The sequence below is a fragment of the Schistocerca gregaria genome, chromosome X (assembly GCF_023897955.1).
Source record: "Schistocerca gregaria isolate iqSchGreg1 chromosome X, iqSchGreg1.2, whole genome shotgun sequence".
In the NCBI taxonomy this organism is placed as follows: domain Eukaryota; kingdom Metazoa; phylum Arthropoda; class Insecta; order Orthoptera; family Acrididae; genus Schistocerca; species Schistocerca gregaria.
This window is the reverse complement of record NC_064931.1, coordinates 210,265,354-210,280,242: the sequence shown is the minus strand read 5'-3', so window position 1 is coordinate 210,280,242 and position 14,889 is coordinate 210,265,354.

Genomic DNA, 14,889 nt, shown 5'->3' with positions numbered 1-14,889 from the left:
TGAGAGATATGAAAATTACCAAACTATCAGCTTAATAAGCCACAGCAGCACAATACTAAACGAATTCTTTACAGACGAATGGAAAAACTGGTAGAAGCTGAGCTTGGGGAAGATCAGTTTGGATTCCATAGAAATGTTGGAACTCGTGAGGCAATACTGACCCTACAACTTATCTTAGAAGATAGATTAAGGAAAGGCAAGCCTACCTTTCCTGCATTTGTAAACTTAGAGAAAACTTTTGTCAGTGTTGACGGGAATACTCTTTTTCAAATTTTGAAGGTGGCAGGGGTAAAATACAGGGACGGAAAGGCTATTTACAATTTGTACAGAAACCAGATGACAGTTGTAAGGGTCGATGGGCACCAAAGGGAAGCAGAAGTTGAGAAGGAAGTGAGACAGTGTTGTAGCCTACCCCTGATGTTACTTAATCTGTACATTGAGCAAGCAGTAAGAGAAACAAAAGAAAAATTTGGAGTAGGAATCAAAATCTAGGGAGAAGAAACAAAAACCTTGAGGTTTACCAGTGTCATTGTAATACTGTCAGAGACAGCAGTGGACTTGGAAGAACAGTTGAATGAAATGGACAGTGCCTTTGCAAGGAGGTCAAAAGATGAACATCAACAAAAGCAAAACGAGTATAATGGAATGCAGTCGAATTAAATCGGGTAATACTGAATGAATTAGAGTAGCAAATGAGCCACTTAAAGTAGTAAATGAATTTTTCAATTTGGGGAGCAAAGTTACTGATGATGTCGAAGTAGGGTGCATAAAAAAATGTAGACTGGCAATGCCAAGGAAAGCATTTCTGAAGAAGATAAATTTAACATCGAGTATAGATTTAAGTATCAGGAATTCATTTCTGAAAGTATTTGTATGAAGTATAGCCATGTCTGGAAGTGAAACATGGATGATAAAGAGTTTGGACAAAAAGAGAATATAAGCTTTCGAAATGTGGTGCTACAGAAGAATGCTGAAGATTAGATGGGTTGATCACATAACTAATGAGGAGGTATTGTGGAGGAAAGAAATTTCTGGCACAACTTGACTAGAAGAAGGAATCCGTTGGTGGGAAATGTTCTGCGGCAAGAAGAGATCACCAGTTTAGTATTGGAGGGCAGCATGGTGGATAAAAATTGTAGAGAGAGTCCAAGAGATGAATACACTAAGCAGATTCAGAAATATGTAGGTTGCAGTAGGAACTGGGAGATGAAGAAGATTGCGCAGGATAGAGTAGCATGGAGAGCTGCATCAGACCAGTCTCTGGACTGAAGACCACAACAATAGACTTGAAACCTATCAATGACATTGTCGCTCAGTATGTTTCACCCAGTGTAATATGATGAGAATCAAATGCTAGGAATACTTCCCTCATAAACCTTATGCTTCATCGACATTCAACAAGGACGATGGCATTAGGATTGTCACTTAGCACCAATACGCTTTAACTCTTCCACGCTATAGTTTCATATATTTGGATGGATTGTTTAAGAAAAAGGATGGTAGTCATAGAGTGGGATGAAAGCTTATATGTAATGATTTGGCATTCTTTTTCCACGAAATACTATATGAACTTAAAGGGGTAGAGCCTGATCGTACATTTAATGTTGCCCTAGAATCAACCCTTAAAACATATGTCTCATTATCACTCTCGGATTTGAATGGTTTAGAAGATGCATGATGGTTCATAGACGAGCCTGTAGGCAGAACAGTGACAGAGTATGGCCTATTTTCCGTGCGCGTACATCTAAAAATGCTGATGGGACACCTTAAGTACATGCAGCGAATTATTACAAATGCTAAACAGGAACTTATACTGGTACGGAGGGCGACGTATAGCAAGTCATACATTCAAAGAGCTTAAGATGAGAATCATTACTGTGACAGACGAGGAGCCTTTGAACCTTTTAAAAGTTCTGAATAACGGTACATATTTGCCATTAAAGCCCTCTACCACTTTAAGTTCATATCGTATTTCCTGGAACAGGAAAGCCAAAAGATTATGTACAAGCTTTGATCCCACTCTATGACTACCATAATTTTTCTTAAACAATCCATCCAAGTATATATAACTCTTACATGGAAAAGTTAAAGCATATGGATGCTGAATGACAATCCTAATGCCATTGTTCTTGTTAAATGTCGTTGAAGCATAAGGTTTTTGCAGGAAGTATTTCTGGTGTATGATTCTCTCATCATATTCCACTGAGTGAAATATACTGGGCGACGACGTCATTGAGAGGTTTCAAGCGTACTCATTTAAGAAACTCAGTAGTAGGTCTGTCGAACCTTTCAGCACCGAATGTTCAGAACCTCCAATGGGCGGAAAGTTAATGGCCATTAAAGGCTATTAAAACCTCTGTGCAGCTGGAAATACCAAGATTCATCGTACGTGTATTTCAGGTCAATAGAAGGTGGATTTTAGCAAATGCTGACACTGTATTTAACAACTGTAAATTAACTAATGCCAGAGTCTACTTGATTCAGAATTCTATCTGTATGACAATTTACTGCTACAGTGGGACCAGAATACATAAGTCTAGCATTTGGCATGAAAGCAAGTTTCTGTGTTTCTTACTATGAAGGCGTTGAGGAGGAAGGATGGCAACTCAGTCCACGGAAATTCAAGGAGCTAGCACGAATCGTCGTAATAGACTGTTCTAAACAGAATGAGATAATGAATCCAGGACCAATAGATATACGAATCGAATTTGAATCTTCATCGAATTTCCCACAACACACTACAGCATATACTCTAGTTCTACCTGACCATCTGATTAAGTATTTCCCTCTTACTGGTGTTGTGCAGCGTGATGTATAAATGTCCAACTGCTGTGTCATACCCAGAGCATTTCACAATAACAACTTGGAGTCTGAACGTTGTTGCTGACATTCAATGTTTCTATGATGATGAGTGTAGACAATTCATATGTAAAGATGTTGCATTCATAGCATACCGAAAAGATGCTGTTATAGTGTATAAGAATTGTATCAGCGAGGCCTTTCAAGGATGTGAACTGTCCTTAAAACACAGAGTAGTCCAAAGTGGCTGACAAGTCTCTTCCATGGACTCTACTGGGACGATCCTATAAAGATATGATAAGGTCACTTCGAACGTTCGATCATACTGAGAGTATCATCTACATCAAAGGCGAGGAGAAGTTCACATGGCTGCAGCAAATCTGCAAGTTTGCATCTATTCAAGATCTGGAATTCCACGGGTGCCTCAGTATCCATCAGCTCAAGAAGAAGAAGATGTGTGAAAATAGTGTTGTGTGTGCTTATGAAAATGCAAAATAACTTTTAAGTTGGATTGATGAAAATAAATGAATTTTTAACTCACATTCTGTGTTTTTTCTGACTTTCTACCCAGTTTATACATCTGTGGCTTTGTTCAAGCACAGGAGATATAATTTCAGATGCGTTTGCTATATGTCTTTGAAAGTGAACATGATCACCCGCCGTCTGTTCCCAAAACCTATATGTGCAGCACGATAGGAGAAATGCCATGTAATCATTACATATATTTTGTTTTCCTCCATTTTAAACCTCATTGCCCTCATGTTTCAAACTAATACCTTGTGCATCTTGCACAGCCTTTACATACATCTATAAGGGTAGAGATCTGTGAAATAACAACAAAGATGTTTGGTAACCAATAACATTTTTTATTCAGAGATAAATATTCACTCTAGTAATACACCTTTACATAAATAAATCTTGTTGTTTTTACAATACATGAAGTAATACCACTTTTAAATTCACTGTTCTTGTTACTTTTTAAAAAAAAATTTATTCGCAGCTCTTGGTTTTACAAATAATATTACATGTTGACCTTTTTCATTTTCCATTGCAATACTCATTACAGCTATTCCAGAGGTACAGTTTCTCTTAGTCTAACATTATTACTATTACTAGTGACATTCCACCCAAACAGAAGACTTAATTTTCACCTTGAACTGGTGTGGTTCTAAGCATTTTCCACCTCAAGCAGCTGAAATAATTTAATAATACAATAAAGTGGATGGCCCTACAATGTTCATCCCAAACAGCTGCACGAAAATGAACTGGATGGAATTCAAACTTACAACTGGTATGACTTGGACAGGTAGCGGTAGGTGAAACTTAAACACTATTCTACTGATATATGCACTCACACAATCACACATGCACATGAAGGGCAAAAGCTCTCACTCATCGAGACACTGACTATCTCTCTCATTCACACTGTCGGAATACTACACCCTCTCATCATGCTTCAAGTAAATAGTGTGAGTACGGGAGGGTTCCGATCCTGTTATCACAAATGGCTCTTTTATCGTCGTAAGATGACAGTCCAACTTTAGATTGCAGCTCAGTGTACACCTCATGACCTCGCGATCGAATACTAGTTTGCTGTGCCAAGTGCAGATGCTGCAGCAGAGCACTGTGAACATCACCATACAGGAACTGCAAGTAGTCTTCGCCCATGAGGACATGTGATGCCATATGTCACACACCCTTAGCCTGCCTCTGGGTGGCTCCATCTATGGTTCGATATGCATATATTTTGGATCTTAGACCACAGACTCTACAATCGGCAATACATCCGCTTCATCTATCATTAAGCTGATAACCTTCTTGTTCTGAGGAACAATACCATAAGTATTATCAGCTGCATATCCCAATGTATCAAATTCATTACTGTGACACCTAATTACTTCATATGGATTGTAATTCTGCACCCAATAGATGAAGCTATTTGTATGCATATAAAGTAACTTTGGTTCCACAAAATGAGTTTTAGCAAACTCATAGTGGAAGCAGTACATGCAGAGCTTAGAGATGTCTAGTATACACATACCCAAATACTGAAACCTTTGTCACCTCCATAGCAACAAAATTCTCATTGAAAACAGTGACCCACTTTTAATTTTGTCTGGCGATGTACTTTCTTACACCCCACAGTCCCTTCAATTTGATCCTAATCGAAATATCATCTTCATTTCTTACATTCTGCCTGGTTTTACTGAAAATGGAATTGTTCATTACTTAATAAAAAATCTTTTTCGAAATTACTTGCAGTACCCACTCTCTTTTCCGATTTAATTCAATATACTATTTCAAACAAGGGGACTGTTTGAATGAGATAGCCTGGGTGATTCCACCTATTTCGATTCCTAAGCTGAGACTCTGTTGGAGATTACGATAGTGAATTATGTAGCTCTGTTTGTGTCAAACAGTGGCAATCAGTCTGCAGTTAGAGCTTTCTGTGGAACTTGTTGCTCTGGACATAATGGCAAGTTGCTTGTTATTTCATGCTTACTAATAGAGTATATGAGGTCTGCCTCCACCACATACCCTGCATCAGAATCAGCTGCCAGACCCATTATTTTTCCACTTAATCCCTCTAATTCGTTTTCGGGCAAGCACTGTACCCCACCATCCAGCAGTGCTTGCATCATGGCATGCCCGTACAAGTTATTCACATACAAATATAGAATATAACTTGAATCGAATGATGTGTTGAACCCCACACCCATACAAGGATCATTTGCATCGGCAGGTCTACGGCGACACTGGAAAAGTCCCCCACGAATTCTGCACTCAAAGAAAAGAAGCATATCAGCATCGGTCAAAAGTTCGATGCTGTGCCTCGTTTTCTTGAGCATCAGGTCCCAGGACAACCCAGATGCTGTATAATAAAAGGGGGGTTCAGAGAGTATGTGGACGTGCATACACTCCATAACTTTTGAAAAACATCCGCAATCAAGCACACGTCGGTGTCCATCTATAGTCTTGCATATTCACCCAAATTGGGAATATTTAATTTCCTCCAGACATTCAGGGCATGCGCATAATCTGCACTAGTTATGATATCGCCTGTGAGAATACTGGTAAATGCGAATATGTCAGGTATCCTGGTTTTGTAGAGTTTTGCCTTAGTATCCAGATATTCATAAGGGGAAACTCCTTTCCCATTCACAAGCTGTAACTTTTCCTCATTAAGGTTTACAGATCGGGTTACATTGCATATCCTCCTGATATAGAGTTTCTACGTGTTCCTGGAGTGGCGCCTGCATAAAATGTAGCGTGTCAAGGAAGCGGCGCATAATTTTTGGCGTAATTCGTTGGAAGAATGAAATATACTTCTAGACACTATCAGGCAGGACACTGACCTGATTTTTCTCCCAGCCGAAATTAACCATTTGCTCAATAAGAAAGTGAGCGTCATACCTGCTTAAATTATAGAAGAAGACGGGTATGTGTCGTTGTGACATATACTTCAAAGTGCATGCATTGTGAGCTGCACCTCAGAACTTCCCAGTAAGATGACAATGTAGAGTTTGAGCTTTTCTAGCTAACGACAGCCCACAAATATGACGGTTAACCTCCTCTGATTCCGTCATGGGGATGTTGATGCTGTAAAGTGTATAAACATCCCCTATGAGAGTTTTTCAAGCTCAGTGAGCAACCAAACTGCAGGATTATCCCTGATGTAAGATTCATAGTGATTAAGACTTGAGTCATTTGAGCATGCAATTTGGCACACTGCAGCATACAGTATGTGTTTTTGTTTGAAGGTGGATTGTGAAGCAGCTGCTGCTTCCGCTGCCTCTCACATGGCAATGAATAGCGCTTTGCATGGTGGTGGATGTCAGTCAGGTGTGTGTTTGACACCTGCTCCCACAACCAGCGCTCTATGTGCTCATGTCACAGCAAGCTGCTGTGGTGGCAGTGTTGGTAGCACCTTTGTAACACATGAACAACAGAAAAAATTAAGTACAATGCTCAAGATTTTTTAAATATATGCTGCAAACAAATAACAACATTTAAGTTATTTCAGAATAATAATTAAATGCTGTAACGATGACAGTTGCATTATAATCACCTTTTACACTCCAAGTGGCAGGTTGAGCAGTTTAGTCGATCTTTCTGTTAGTTTTCCCATGTAATCGAATATTTCCTCCACCTGATCCAAAAGGGCGAGATGGCACTACCTTTCAGCACACACTCCAGTATTTCACCCTCACTGGAACTGCTGTTGTGGAGCCACCATTCCATCACATGGGAGTCGTCTGCAACAAGATACTGATCACAAGAAACAACAACAACCAAATCTGTACTCAATTTGCCTACAGCAAGATACTGATTATACATAACTATGAAAAAAAATTTAAAAAGAGTTCATACCAGATGGAAGTGATGACTCCTGTTCATCATTCTCGGTGCATACCCCTGTTAGATTCTCATCCTCCCATCCTCATCTTGCTTCGTAGCAATATCTGCAACAACAACAATGAAGAATATATGCCTCACACAACTCTATACGATGAAAGAATGTCTAACAGCAATATAGTAGTTATGTTCTTGCTGCATTTTGGCCTCCAGCAGCTGCTCAATGTCCGTCAGCTGCCGCTCTAATGCTGCAACAGCAAAATCAAAAATTTTATAAACACTTGTTACAATCTTAATACATCAAGAGCAGTCGTCTTAACATGTAAACTATCACGCAGAATTTGGAGATATATTTACCTGATGATAGCGCAACCTCTTTGGCTTGCTGGCGACTTCCAGCTTCCAGCTCTAATGCTAGAACAGCAGTAGAAATGTTATAAGCACTTGTTACGATTTGAATACTTAAAGAGATGTTTTCTAAACATGTAAACTATCACACACGAAATTGTGAGATGTACTTACATGATGGTAGCACAACCTGATCGGTTTGGTGGCGACTTTCAGTGTCTGGCTGATTTTTCTAATTCAGCCACCATTTTGGGAATGAATGCTACAACAGCAGCAAAAAGAACTTTTATAACCACTTCTTATGAACATGTATCACAGACTCCAAAAATCTGGATAATTTGCTACAAAATTTTATAACTGTCGCAATTTGAACTCATAATTCTTTTTATAAACACTAACATGGCAATTGCCCCAAGTTTAGTCATTTCCTTTCAACACTGCAACTGGCATCGCTACTGGGTGGCCGTTTGATATTGTGAAAATCAAATGGACGCAATTAGGCACTGTCAAAGTCTGATAATGACTGTGATGGGGGTTGGGCTTCATATACCTTTAGACTCCACCCTCTAGTTTGCAGAAGATCACTAGGAACTCAGAATGCCATGTCAACGACTTATAACTTACCTTCTTTTTCTTCAAGCTGTCTGAAGCAGGCTTGGTGCAGATGTTTGAGAAACTGAACGGTACTGTGAAGGAGAAAAAAATTCCAAGTCAAACAGTAGAGGAACCCTTCAGAAACATCCTTTTTTTTGCTGGCAACTGACTGCATGTGGCTGGAAAATTGTATGCATCTGCTATCTTTAGAAAAACACCCTTTGTTCGTTCAGGGACAAACAGATAGCGCAGCACTCCCGATGCCAGCTGCATCCCTCCCTGTGGGAGGAAGACGCTAACCTTCAAAAACAAATCTATTGATAATGGTAGATGCCCACAGCGGGGGAAGTTCACATTACAATTATCAGCCGGTTTCTCTTTGACCATTGACTGCCGCTCCAGGCACACCCTGTGGTGTTGTACGGAAGTGGAGGACGGACCCAGTAACGACAGACCATTGTCCAAGTGAAACCCCTCACTGGAGAGTAACGACCACGCGGCAAGCTGCATACAGCAGTCAGGGGGGCGAGCAGTGTGGTGCAGGAGCAGAAGGCAGGGAAGGGATGGAGCCAAGCACACCACTAGTGAGAGGGGGGAAGTGTGGAAGGGTGGAAGGCCTATTCACTCACGAACACCAGAATTAGACAGATACAGTGAGCACACTGCTTTCTCAGGGTGGTCGCATCTGGGAGTGCATCTTAATGACGTTGCGATCGCAGTATATGATGCGATCGGAAGTTAAACAAAAGTATCCTGTCCTAATAAATGCAAATTATATCCTGTGTGTGTGTTTGTGTGAATTCCTGAGGGACCAAACTGCTGAGGTCATTAGTCCCTAAACTTACAAACTACTTACACTAACTTATGCTAAGAACAACACACACACCCATGCCTGAGGGAGGACTTGAACCTCCAGTGGGAGGGGTGGCACAATCTGTGACATGTCGCCTCAAACCACATGGCCATTCCGCAGGGCTGAATTATTACCGATTTTCCGACCTCTGATTTTTTTACCACCTATCCTCGTTTTATAAACAATTTCCATCAACAATTTCTGTTAGTATTACGTCCTCTGAATTGACAATTGAGTTTTACAGCGAAAATTCGGAATTTCCACCAAAATTCCGAATTCCTTCCAATAGGTTAGGTGGGAACTGCCACTTTTATTTCTACTTCTCTCCTGAAGTGGTCGCTTAATTTGGCATTTTGGATGAGCAATACACCTGTTCTAGTACATCTTTGAAGACATGTGTTTGTTTCTTGTTTGTGCTTGTTGGCACATATCTTGCAGTTAATGTTTTGTTTGTGGGTTTTCTTTGCCCTGTCGAGATTTTGAAGGATGGCCAGTGCATATAGAGGCATTTCTTTTTCGTTGTGAGATCAAGAGCTTCATGTGGAATTGCCAGATTCCATTTGTCTATTGTGATTAGCCTGATTGCCTTTTCCATCGCTAGTCTAATGGTGCTTTCTAGTTTGCTGATTATATTTAAAGAGGTCGTCTTCCTGGATCATTTCTTTGTATTGATTCCACTTTGCATTGGCATATTTTCTTATTGTCGTCCTTGATGGATGGGATAGTGATGAAGAGCCATGAGTGGTAGTAAATACGATGGACAGAGAGTCGTTGGTGATGGGTTCCCCTATATGAGGCTCTGAGGTGCTTTCAAGCAGGTTATGACTCACCAGTGTGAGGTTGGTGTGAGTGTAACTTATGAAAGTGGGTTGGTTTAGGGGCAGCTGAACAATTGGTTCCGCAGTGAGAAGTTGAAATGGTCTTTGGGCATTTGTCGACAATGTCGTGAAGTTTACTGGGTTGGCAAGGGGGCCATCTTATATATGCATAGCAGCAGAGTCCAGAATATTCCAGAGATTGCCCAGATACTATGTGCATGTGAAGATGAGTTAAGCAGTGCACCATAGCTCTGAATCACAGTTGCAGGTCGATGGCAGCGGTAGTTTCGAACGTAGCGCTGGAGCGTCGTATCTGTTGACGTCTTCACACAACTGGGCCAAAACTGACAACCAATAATGATACTCTGTACACCTGACACAAACACCAACGCTCTGTCACTTCCCGTATGGGATTCCGAACTATAGGTTGTAAATATTAGAGCTGGTCCTGGAAGACTGCTCAGATTCCAAGATTGGCACATCTCTAACAGAAAAGTGTGTAAGGAAAGTTTAAGTGCAGACAATGCAAGCGTTGAAGCTTTTCATAAACAAGGAAATACAGTTTTACAAACGTTTATTTTGTCTTTGTCACAGACTTATTTATGAAGTCCGTCCCCGACAATATGTAGGTCAGGAGGCAAGTCACTTCAGTATCTGGATGTAAAGTGAGTAAGAAATGAATCATTTGCCTTTAGTTTACTTGTGCTGACGGTTCACAATGTTTAAAATTACTAGTAACAGGAAAATTTGTGGAATGTAGGGTAATCAAAACGTTGTGAAGCATCTTCCAATCACCTGTAAAACGAACAAACACAGTCCGAGCAGCCATTGAAGGCAACATGGTACCGACTGGCCGCTGTGTCGTCCTTACCCTTTTGGCGTAGCTTCGGTGATCTGATGGGAACCAGTGCTACAACTGTGACAAGGCCATTTGCTTCCAGTCAGCTGTGAAGCTAACAAAATGGCATAGGAGACCATACAATTATTCTGCGACTGATTCAAGAACGACTTTGGCACTGAAGTTCGAAAATTCCGACTTTAAAAGTTATCATTGAAACCTGAAAACGTGAAAGAATTATTAATATTAGACAATGCTTATGCTCATCCTCCTGATACGTATGTCTAGTGATTAAGTGTACAGTTATCCCTCCAAACAGTGCTTTGCTGATCCCACCTGTGGATGGAAGTGTAATTTTTAGTTGTAAACACCTTTATACAAGGTGCAAGTGCTGAAAAAAAATGACGAACACATTACAGGTGAAGAACCTATTAAAACTGAAAATTTCTAATATCAAGAGTGTTATTTTCAACTGGGCCAGCAGCTGGATGGAAGTTAAAAATATGACTCTTCTAAGCATAAGGAATAATCTGTTGACCAACTAAGATTCAGAGTTTTTTGGAGAAGGAATAAAATATTCTGAAATCCAGGTTGCGTTTTGAGCTACAATGGTGAAGGGTGTCTATGTCTGGCTGGATAAAAATGAAGAGGATTTGGCCACCAAATTCTGATTGCGAAGAAAATAATGGACCAGGCAAAAGGAGCTTCCAGCAAGGAAAAGGAAATCATTGATATCAGAAATACACAGGCTAAACTGTCAAATGTAAGGGAAAATGTGGACATACTTATCAAATTTATTAACATTAATCAAGAATACTAAAAGTATTACCTTACACTAGACAAGATAAAACAACAAGTGATAAAAGACCAGTGTACAAAAGAGTCTCAGATAAAAATTAATTCCTTCTTTAAGATGTTATTAACAGATACTATGGATGAAAATACTGACACTGCATCAAAATGAGGTAGTAATGGCTCTCTGACTACTTTGGGCCATACCTTTGTAGATCTAGATGACAGTAGCGAATATACAGGCTGATTCAAAAGTCAAGTGATATAGGACAACTGTGTTACTTGCGCAAATACTGACAAAACGATAAAGGACAAAATTGTTGGAAATACATGTTTTTAAATTATGATGTTAACTGTTGCAACATAAGATTCACCATTCAGGTTAATTATTGGTAACTTTATTAGTCTGCTTGAAATCACAAACTTAACAAAACAAGGTTACTGTCTCAATAGAAAACTGAAACAAACATAAACAAACCAATGTCATATCCATACAGCATTTATGACTTAACAACAAAATTGCAATCACCATAGCAAATTCATAGAGTGGCAGACTGAAACAAATGATTGACTTGTACTGCCATGTTATGCAGCTTCATCGTTGGACACTACTGGAGGACTTTTTTTCAAATTGATTGCCATCATGTTGTCGGCACATCCGAATATGGTTAACATTACTCTTACACAATTTACCCAACATCATAGGTGTTATTGCTGCACAGGTTCTTCTGACGTTTTCCTGCAGTTCTGCACTGTTCGGGGCCTGTTTCTGTACACTGCATATCTGAGATGGCTCCCAAGAGAATCGTCAATTACTGTAAAATCGGATGATCTAGACAGCCATTCCACTGGATCCCTTCATGTATCCAACATTCAGCAATTCGCCATTTGTTCATCTGAAATATGGCAGTGGTCCATCTTGCTGAAAGAAAACCCCCCAAGTAGGGCAGAAGTGTCATCTTGCAATGCTCCCTGTTCAGTTCGCCGCTAAGACTGTCATTAAGAAATATGGGAAAGATGAGAAGATCTCCATGTATGCCAAACTACACATTTAGCCTTGGGTCAGTCTGATGATTAGCATCTACGGAAATGTATGGGTTCACAGTTGCCTAATAAACAGTGTCATGTCTATTCACTGTTCCAGTTAGGTGGAAACAAGCCTCATCGATGAAAAGAAAATCAGCTTCAAGGTGTAGTTGGTGCGTTTGTCTTTCTGTTAACCACTTACAGAACTGCAGCTGTCTATTTACAGCATCTCCGTGAAGTTCTTGGACAAATTGCGCATGATATGGATCGAAGTGATTTCTGGGTAATTTCCTGAACATGGATGCTTGACTGATGCCACGTCCCTGAGCCACTTTTCTTGTTGACCATGTTGGATTCACTGTCAGCTTAGCTAGTATGCTAGCTGAGGTTGCATAATCGTTGCTGAATGTGGCCACCCAGACTGTCATTCATCATGGATACTGCCTGCTGCCTTGATCTGCTCCAGTAAATGATCTGTAGTTATGTGACATGAGGGCAGTTGATCTCGATGCCATCTGTGATATTCCTCCACAGATTAATGCCTGCAACATGGATAAGAACCATTTCCACCCTTTCCTGGATTGTTTACAGGGACATTGTTGTTAATTACCAGAAACAAAAGAAAATTCAACATTAAGTTCATGATTAAAATGTATGCCCAACATTTTGCCCTCTATTATTTTTTTGGTGACTGTACAAATAATGGAGTTATCCAATGTCATGCAATTTTTAATCACCCTATATACAGCTCTTCAGTAAATGTAGCATATGTATTTCCAGTACAAGGCAAACTGTCATTTTTGAATATATACAGGATTATACAGGGTGGGCGAAATGAAACTGGTATGGAAAATATTTCATGCATCTTAAGACAGGCAATCGAACTTACATCATCTGCTCCTGGGGCAGAGGATGTAATATTGGTGTCCTATTTTGAGGTGTATGCAATATTTTGTTGGCAAGTTTAACATTTCCTATCCTGTAAATGTGCAGTAGTGTATATAATTTTTTTTAATGTAACCTTTGAACTCGTATTGCACCTGTAACTAAAGTGTATAATCCTATTGTACATTACTGCTACATCATTACATTAGCTACTTTTAAAGTACATAAAGGCCTACAGTGCAATATTTTGCAAAATATTACAACTCATCAAGTTTTATTCAGGACTGAATAAATGTGGCCAAATAAATTACTAGTACTGCAACGAGCTATGTTGGACGAATCTTAGCATCATAGAAGGAATTATTTACATCTACTTGGCCATTGTATCTGTTAAACTACTTTCTCTGGCTCCTACCTGCTCTGGTACTCAACAGAACATCACCTTCGTTAGTTCTAAGCGAATAAGGAACCTCTGGATTCCTCTGCTGGTCACATGCTTTGAATGGTTTGAAAGCCTCCCTGAGTTAGAGAATCAGGATATCTTGTGGTTCAAAGACTCCCTCAAGATCAAATATATCTTTGTGTCAATCATAGTAAGTTTATTTGGTAAACAGATCTTTAGGGCACAGTCAGGACAAACCATGTAAGAATTAATGTTGTTCATTTGCTCAGATGTATCACTGTGGTACTGGGTGTAACTGAAGAAAAATATTACTTTTAAATAGAAATCAAGATTAAAGATTCTTTTATCCTGTATTACCTCTAAGATAATTTTGGGCTCTGTTGGCCAGCCGCTGGTGGCCGAGCAGTTCTCGGCGCTTCAGTCTGGAACCGCGCCGCTACGGTCGCAGGCTCGTATCCTGCATGGCATGGATGTGTGTGATGTCCTTACGTTGGTTAGGTTTAAGTAGTTCTAAGTTCTAGGGGACTGATGACCTGAGATTTTAAGTCCCATAGCACTCAGAGCCATTTGAACCATTTGGACTCTGTTAACAACCAGAACATTTGCTGGACCCAGCACTGGATAGCATTTCATATTTTGTCCACAACAAGTGCCACAAGAGCGACTTCTGAATGGTATCCAAAAACCTATATGCCTGTAACACCATGAGGTATTGTCATCTCATGGTTAGTGGTAGCTTATCACCCTATGTACAGACATTGGTTTCAGGGGTGGGCCTGTAGGAACCCAGGGCCAGCTGAAATTCCTTGTTGTTGTCTCAATGATCTCCAAGTGTGGAGGTCTTGCTGGTCCGTAGGCCTATACTGGGCAAAGCCTACAAAAACCTATGTGAAAACGAGCAGATGTACTTTGTTGGTTCCTAAAGCCCTGTGACTGAGTCACCTTAAAATGTTAAGCACTTAACAGTTAAGTGCTTAAAGGGCCTTTACCTTCAGATCTCTTAGGTGCGGTGATTGTCAGAGCTTGAGAAAAGCGAGTCATACCACGGCATACTACAAAATTGCTTAAGCGCCTGAACAAGTCTGTATTTGCAGAGAGAATGATGTCAGATGTAGGAGATATAAATATAAAAGAACTTGCATACTTTCCTTACTTTCATTCATTACGTCATAAGGGA